Raw genomic sequence first — 8,438 nt, 5'->3', positions numbered from 1 at the left:
AAATATCCAAATGATCCTGCAAATGATTACAGTACACTACAGTTATACTTTTAGCCTTTACATTGCAGGGAAAACATATTCTGTTTGTATGAACAAAAGCTGAATAAAAATACATAGCTGTGATTTCCATAATGTCTGTGTGCAGTTTGCACATTCTCCCACTGTCTATGTGGATTTCTTCCGGGTACTCCAGGTTCTTCCCATAGTCCAAAAATGTGCAAGTTATGTGGATTGGCCATGCTAAATTGCCCATGATGTCCAGGGATGTGCAAGTTAGATGGATTAGCCATGGGAAATGCTGGGTTACAGGGATAGATAGGGGGGTGGGTCTGGGTGGGATGGTCTTTAGAGGGTTGATGTAGACTCGATGGGCCAAATGGCCTGCTTTTACACTGTAGGGATTCTATGATTCTATAAAGAATAAATTTTGCATTATGTTGCTTGGTAACATTGTGGTAATCATCTAATTATTAATGCTTATCTGACATTTGCCTAACTCCTAACATTTGCCTAAGTCTGCATATTTTACAGATTTTCTTATATGAAAACAAAATAATGAAATGTAGATTCACAACAAAGGTGTGAAGTATGTTATTGCCATGGTATGTTTTACTATTGTAAGGTTCAGTCCATTTTAAGTATGAAGGATAACTAGCACATATTTTGTTTTGAATGTCAATAAACAAATTGTTTGTTAATAAAACCTGAGATTTTAGTTTCCTCATATATATTCTTTAGATAATGTTTAATACAGGATCTTTTGTTTGTTTTGACAAAGGATCTTATCTTTCAGAGAGAAATGTGTTCATAGCTATTATTGCATTAAATAAAAGCTTTATAGTCTTTTTTCACTTGTTCAGTAGCACCAGAGTGTCAGAGTAAATTTAATCGAAGAGCACAGCACTGAGCAATGCCTTCTGAGACTCTTCTTTTTCATAATGCTGTTATCTCACCTTCCTTGTGTCTGTGATGCATAAATATCACAAAAAAGTCATTCTGAGTACATTTTTACTGATAATTATTGTCAGACGCAGAGATAAGTGCTGTACGTGATGTAATGTGTGTTAGAACTGTCTTTCTGAATGCAAATCTGGCAATGGTTGTAGTCCCAAACAATGGTAGCGCTAGACGTTAGCTCTGGCGTTTTGCCACAGACAAGAGAGAGCTTTGATTTTTTTGTGTTATGATAAGGTGCAATCTGGAAGCCTTTATCTGGGCTGTTATATTTAAAGATGACATTCTAGCCCTGCTGCTGGGTCTATTGTTTTGACCCTGATTATCACCCAGTGTTGTTGTTTATTGTGGGTCATAGATTAATGGAAGATCTGCTCCTAATTTAGGGAATTTATTTAAATGCAGAATATCCTATACACTGTGGCTTTCACGAACTAGGTGGTTAATCAAAAGTTAATTGTATAATTCTCATGCAGATGAGGGCGACTTGCAAATGAATGCTGGGCTGTGATATGAAAAGGGAACAGCTATAGAAATGCATACAGGGCCTGGAGTCTGGCAAACAATCAGCTGAACTTTAATTTGTAATAAACAAAGTGATGATTCACAAGGGGGATCCAAAGGAGAAAAAGGTTGAAATAAATCAAAATAATCCAAACAAACACCATTTTTATGTATTTCAGTCACAGCAGCAATTGAAGGGAAGCACAGACTGAACTCAGATTTAAGAAATATTTAAAACGCTCTAAGAAAATATTAACTTTGGCAAAGTTGCAGTATGTTATAATATACCTAATAAAGCTGACAAAAAATGAAGTGTTTTGGTGTATTGCCCATTTTAAAGTATTAACCTTTGACACTCCTTTGAATAGCGCAGCAGGTCAGGCAGCATCCAAGGAGCAGGAGAATCAACGTTTCGGGCATAAGCCCTTCTTCAGGAATGAGGAAAATGTGTCCAGCAGGCTAAGATAAAAGGTAGGGAGGAGGGACTTGGGGGAGGGGCATTGGAAATGCAATAGGTGGAAGGAGGTCAAGGTGAGGGTGATAGGCCGGAGTGGGGTGGGGGCGGAGAGGTCAGGAAGAAGATTGCAGATTAGGAAGGCGGTGCTGAGTTCGAGGGATTTGACTGAGACAAAATGGGGGGAGGGGAAATGAGGAAACTGGAGAAATCCGAGTTCATCCCTTGTGGTTGGAGGGTTCCTAGGAGGAAGATAAGACACTTTTCCTCCAACCGTCGTGTTGCTATGGTCTGACGATGGAGGAATCCAAGGACCTGCATGTCCTTGGTGGTGTGGGAGGGGGAATTGAAGTGTTGAGCCACGGGATGGTTGGGTTGTGTGGTCCGGGTGTCCCAGAGGTGTTCTCTGAAACGTTCCGCAAGTAGGCGGCCTGTCTCCCCAATATAGAGGAGGCCACATCCGGTACAGCGGATGCAGTAAATGATGTGTGTGGAGTTGCAGGTGAATTTGCGGTGGATATGGAAGGATCCCTTGGGGCCTTGGAGGGAAGTAAGGGGGGAGGTGTGGGCGCAAGTATTGCATTTCTTGCAGTTGCAGGGGAAGGTGCTGGGAGTGGAGGTTGGGTTGGTGGGGGGTATGGACCTGACGAGGGAGTCACAGAGGGAGTGGTCTTTTCGGAACACTGATAGGGGAGGGGAGGGAAATATATCCCTGGTGGTGGGGTCCGTTTGGAGGTGGCGTAAATGACGACGGATGATACGATGTATATGGAGGTTGGTGGGGTGGTAGGTGAGGACCAGTGGGGTTCTGTCCTGGTGGCGATTGGAGGGGCGGGGCTCAAGGGCGGAGGAGTGGGAAGTGGAGGAGATGCGATGGAGACAGGTTAACTTTTTTTTTCCCAGAGTTCCATGGTGTAGAATGCGTTCCTTTGTATAACATAAGTCATTACAAAACACTTTCAGGTATTGACAACTAAATAATTGATAACACAACGCAGCAGAAATCTCCAATGTTTTGTTACAAAGAACAATAACTTGCATTTATATAGCACCATAATATAAGGCATCAAAGATGCATCTTTTGCTTTTTCTCTTGCACTTTCTTTCTCTCTTCTTTCTTCTCAGCCTTGGACTCCTGGTGGCAGTGCAGACACAGCGAAGAATCCTCTTGGTCTGGCGCGGTGGTCTCCTGGCCTGGCGTAGCAGTCTCTCAGTGGCAGGGTGTGGCAGTCTCTGAGCCCAATGTGGCAGTCTCACAGCCCAGCATGGCAGTCTCTTAGCAGCCTGTGGAGATCTTTCAGCCCATCATGGACTTCTGGCCTCGGGGTGATTCCAGATCTGTCTCCTGGCCTCAAGGTGATACCCAGCACGGTTTGGAGTCAAGTAAAGGGGAAGGGCAGGAGATTGGCATGAGGTAATGACCTTTGTTTGAAGAGTAGGCATATTGGTCAGAATGACCTCCTTCTGCAATGTAACTGGAGGCCAAGTGCCAGCAAAAACTAGGTTGGAAGGACTGTTGTTGTGAACTCTTATTTCTCTATTTTCTAATTCATTCGTATGATCTGCAATGCTGGACTTTTTATTTCTTTATTTTTCTATTTCTTTTTTATTTTTATCTTTGCACCTAAGATGGCACCATACATTTCGACTTGCAAACTTTTCACTGTAGTAATTTAAGTATGTTTGGCAATAAACCAAATTCAATTCAAAGTTGTTTTGGCATATATTGTTAGAGAACAAAATGTGACATTGAGTCATGTAAGGACAGAGGAGAAGCTTGGTCAAAGAGGCATGACTTAAGCAGTGTCTTAAGGAGGGTAATGTTGTCCAAGGTCAGCGAGGCTTATGGACAAATTCAAGAATTTAGGGGCAACACAGCTGAAGGTGCAGCCACCACTGTTAGAGCAATGAAAATCAGGAAGGCTGAAAAGCCCAGTAATAAAGAAGGATGGATTTCACAGAAGGTTCCTGCTGGAAAGTTGGTTACAGAGATCAAGAAGGGATCATCAGGGAGCGATTTGGAAACAAGTGTAAGAATTTTAATATTGTGGTGTTAGTTAATCTCTACTAAGTTGGTTCAGCCTGCAACTGCTGATGAATGATGGCATTAGATGGAACTTAAGACACTGGCACCAGAGTTTTGGATAACCACATATTTATGAAGGGTAGAATGTAGGAACCCAGTCCGCAATGAGTCAAGTCTGGAGGTAACAAAGATGTGGACTGTTTTACACATTTCATACAATAATAAAAATTAATTCTTCAACCCAATCCACAAATACTGTCATAGTCAAAAAATCTAATGCAAGTTCAAGCAGACATGGACATTTTCATTTAAGAAGAAAATTCAAATGGGAGAAAAAGGTTTGTATGTTCTGGTATTTAGTGAAACCAGCTTTAGAACTCACCTCTTCAATTAAAAATATGAGGCTTAACATATCTGAATGGACAAGATGAAAGCACTTAGTGTTCTTAATCTTGAGAGGAAGTGTCTTGAAGCAAAAAGTGTTTGATTAAGTACATTTTATTACATTAATGTTTTTCATAATTTAGCTCTATCACAAGTTCAATAAAATAAAATTGAATTATTTTATGACTATGATGTAGTTTTAAAGTTGAGTATATATTTTAGCCACAGGATTATAAAACAATTATGGATAATGGCAAAAAAAGAGGAAGTTTGAGAGGTCTGAGAGAATATAATGATGGATAAATCTCTCGGACCTGATCTAATCTTTCCGAGAACATTGTGGGAAGGGAGGAAATTACAAGACTCCTTGCAGAAATATTTGCATCATCTATAACTATGGATGAGGCGGTTGTCTGATGACTGAAGGATGGCTAATATTGTACTTTAACAAAGGTTGAAGGAAAAAAACAGGGAAATATACACCTGTGAGTCTGACTTGGATTGTGGGTGAATTAGAGTCAGAGATATGCAGCACAGAAACACACTCTTCAGTCCAACTTTTCCATGCCAACCAGATATCCCAAACTAATCCAGTGCCACCTGCCAGAACCCAGCCCATATCCCTCCAAACCCTTCCTATTCATATACCTATCCAGATGCCTTTTAAATATTGCAATTGTATTAGCCTCCACCATTTCCTCTGGCAGCTCATTCTATACACACACCACCCTCTGCATGAAAACATTGCCTCTTAGGTCTCTTTTATATCTTTCCCCTCTCACCCTAAACCTATGCCCTCTAGTTCTGGATTCCCACACACCAAAGAGACTTTGTCTGTTCATCCCATCTGTGCCCCTCATGATTTTATAAACCTCTATAAGGTCACCCCTCAGCCTCTGAAGCTCCAGGGAAAATAGCCCCAGCCTATTCAACCTCTCACTATAGCTCAAATCCTCCAACCCTGGCAACATCCTTATCAATCTTTTCTGAACCCTTTCAGGTTTCACAACATCTTTCCGATAGGAAGGAGACCAGAACTGCATGCAATATTCCAACAGTGGCCTAACCAATGTCCTGTAGAGTCGCAACATGATCTCCCAACTCCTGTACTCAATACTCTGAACAATAAAGGAGAGCATACCAAATACCTTCTTCACTATCCTATCTACCTGTGATTCCACTTTCAAGGAGCTGTGAACCTGCACTCCAAGGTCTCTTTGTTCAGCAACACTCCCTAGGACCTTACCATTAAGTGTATACGTCCTACTAAGATTTGCTTTCCCAAAATGCGGCACCTCACATTTATCTGAATTAATCCATCTGTCACTCCTCAGCCCATTGGCCCATCTGATCAAGATTCCGTTGTAATCTGAGGTAACCTGCTTCACTGTCCACTACACCTCCAATTTTGGTGTCATCTGCAAGCTTACTAACTACACCTCTTAAGTTCACATCCAAATCATTTATGTAAATGATGAAAAGTAGAGGACCCAGCACCGATCCTTGTGGCACTCCACTGGTCATAGGCCTCCAGTCTGAAAAACAACCCTCCACCACCACCCTCTGTCTTCTATCTTTGAGCCAGTTCTGTATCCAAACAACTAGTTCTCACTGTATTCCATGAGGTCTAACTTTGCCAACCAGTCTCCCATGGGGAATCTTGTCGAACGTCTTTCTGAAGTCCATATAGGTCACCTCCACCGCTCTGACCTCAAGAATCCTCTTTATTACTTCTTCAAAAAACTCAATCAAGTTTGTGACACATGTATTTCCCATGCACAAAGCCATGTTGACTATCCCTAATGAGTCCTTGCCTTTCCAAATACATGTACATCTTCTCCCTCAGGATTCCCTCCAACAACTTGCTCCCTCCAATGTCAGACTCACTGGCCTACAGTTCCCTGGCTTGTCCTTACCACCTTCCTTAAACAGTAGCACCACGTTAGCCAACCTCCAGTCTTCCGGCACCTCACCTGTGACTATCGATGACACAAATATCCAGCAAGGGGCCCAACAATCAATTCCCTAGCTTCCCACAGAGTTCTAGGGTACACCTGATCAGGTCCTGGGGATTTATCCACTTTTATGTGTTTCAAGATATCCAGCACTTCCTCCTCTGTAATATGGACATTTTGCAAGGGGTCACCATCTATTTCCCTACAGTCTATATCTTCAATGTCCTTTTCCACAGTAAACACTGATGCAAAATACTCGTTTAGTATCTCCCCCATCTCCTGCTATTCTACACAAAGGCCGCCTTGCTGATCTTTGAGGGGCCCTATTCTCTCACTAGTTACCAATTTGTCCTTAAATATATTTGTAAAAACCCTTTGGATTCTCCTTAATTCTATTTGCCAAAGCTATCTCATGCCCTCTTTTTGCCCTCTTGATTTTCCTCTTAAGTATACTTGTACTGCCTTTATATTCTAAGGATTCACTCGATCCATCTTGTCTATATGTGGCATATACTTCTTTCTTTTTCTTAACCAAACCCTCAATTTCTTTAGTCACCAGCATTCCCTACACCTACCAGCCTTTCGGTTCACCCTAACAGAAATATACTTTCTTAGGATTCTCGTTATCTCATTTCTGAAGGCTTCCCATTTTCCAGCCGTCCCTTTACCTGTGAATATCTGTCCCCAGTCAGCTCCACATACTGAATCAGAAAACGTTCTTGTACACTCTTAACAAATTCCTCACCTTCTAAACCCTTAACACTATGGCAGTCCCAGTCTATGTTTGGCAAGTTAAAATCCCCTACCATAACCACTCTAATATTCTTACAGATAACTGAGACCTCCTTCCAAATTTGTTCCTCAATTTCCCTGACTATTAGGGGTCTATAATAGAATCCCATCTAGGTGATCATACCTTTCTTATTTCTCAGTTCAACCCAAATACCTTCCCTGGATGTATTTCTGGGAATTTCCTCCCTTATCAAAAACACCACTCCTCTCCTCTCTTGCCTCCCTTTCTGTCCTTCCTGTAGCATTTGTATCCTGGAATATTAAGCTGCCTGTCCTATCCATCCCTGAGCCATGTTTCTGTAAATTGCTGTGATATCCCAGTCCCATGTTCCTAACCATGCCCTGAGCTCATCTGCCTTTCCTGTTAGGCCTCTTGCATTGAAATAAATGCAGTTTAATTATCAGTCCTACCTTGTTCTCTGCTTTGTCCCTGCCTGCCCTGACTGTTTGACTGGCTTCTTTTCTCAACTGTACCAATCTCAGATTGATCTCTTTCCTCGCTATTTCCCTGGGTCCCACCTTACTAGTTGAAATCCTCCCAAGCAGCTCTAGTAAATAGTCCTGCCAGTATATTAGTCCCCTTCCAATTCAGTTGCAATCTGTCCTTCTTGTATAGGTCACTTCTACACCAGAAGAGATTCCAATGATCCAAACATGTGAATCTTTCTCCCATACACCAACTCCTCAGCCATGCTTTCATCTGCTCTATCCTTCTATTCCTGCCCTCACTAGCTCAGATGACCAGGAGTAATCCAGATATTACTATCCTCGAGGACCTCCTTTTTAAATTCCTGCTTAACTCTTCATATTCTCCCTTCAGAATCTCATCCTTTTCCCTTCCTATGTCATTGGTGCCAATGTGTACAATGATCTCCTGTTGACCCCCTCTCCCCTGTGAGAACATTCTGCACCCTCTCTGAGATGTCCTTGATCCTGGCACCAGGGAGGCAACATACAATTCTGATTTTTCACTGCTGGCCACAGAAACATCTGTCTGAGCCTCTGACTAGAGGTTCCCCTATCACAAACGATCTTTTGGAACCTGACATACCTCTCTTTGCATTAGAGCCTGTCTTGGCACCAGAAGCTTAGTTGTTCATGCTACATTTCCCAGATAATCCAACACCCCCTACGCTTTCCAAAACAGCATATTTGCTTGAAATGGGGATAGCCACAGAAGACTCCTACACTACCTGCCTACCTCTCTTACCTTTCCTGGAGTGAACCCATCTATGTGACTGTATCTGCAACTTTTCTCCCTTCCTATAACTGCCATTCATCACAGCCCGTTGCTCTTGTAAATTCCTCATTGCCTCTAACTGTCACTCCAACCCATCCATTTGATCAGATAGGATTCACAACCAATGGC

The 8,438-nt window shown here is 42.2% G+C and overlaps 1 long non-coding RNA gene across 1 annotated transcript; it reads left to right on the top strand.

Annotated features, from left to right (window-relative positions):
- Nucleotides 1-820: 820 nt before the first annotated feature.
- Nucleotides 821-3,622, top strand: LOC140463527 (uncharacterized). The gene is made up of 2 exons (XR_011954694.1): nt 821-1,929; nt 3,038-3,622. It is a non-coding gene; the product is annotated as an uncharacterized lncRNA (long non-coding RNA).
- The last annotated feature ends 4,816 nt before the right edge of the window (nt 3,623-8,438 follow it).

The sequence above is a fragment of the Chiloscyllium punctatum genome, chromosome 38 (assembly GCF_047496795.1).
Source record: "Chiloscyllium punctatum isolate Juve2018m chromosome 38, sChiPun1.3, whole genome shotgun sequence".
In the NCBI taxonomy this organism is placed as follows: domain Eukaryota; kingdom Metazoa; phylum Chordata; class Chondrichthyes; order Orectolobiformes; family Hemiscylliidae; genus Chiloscyllium; species Chiloscyllium punctatum.
This window is presented reverse-complemented; position numbering and strand designations above follow the sequence as displayed.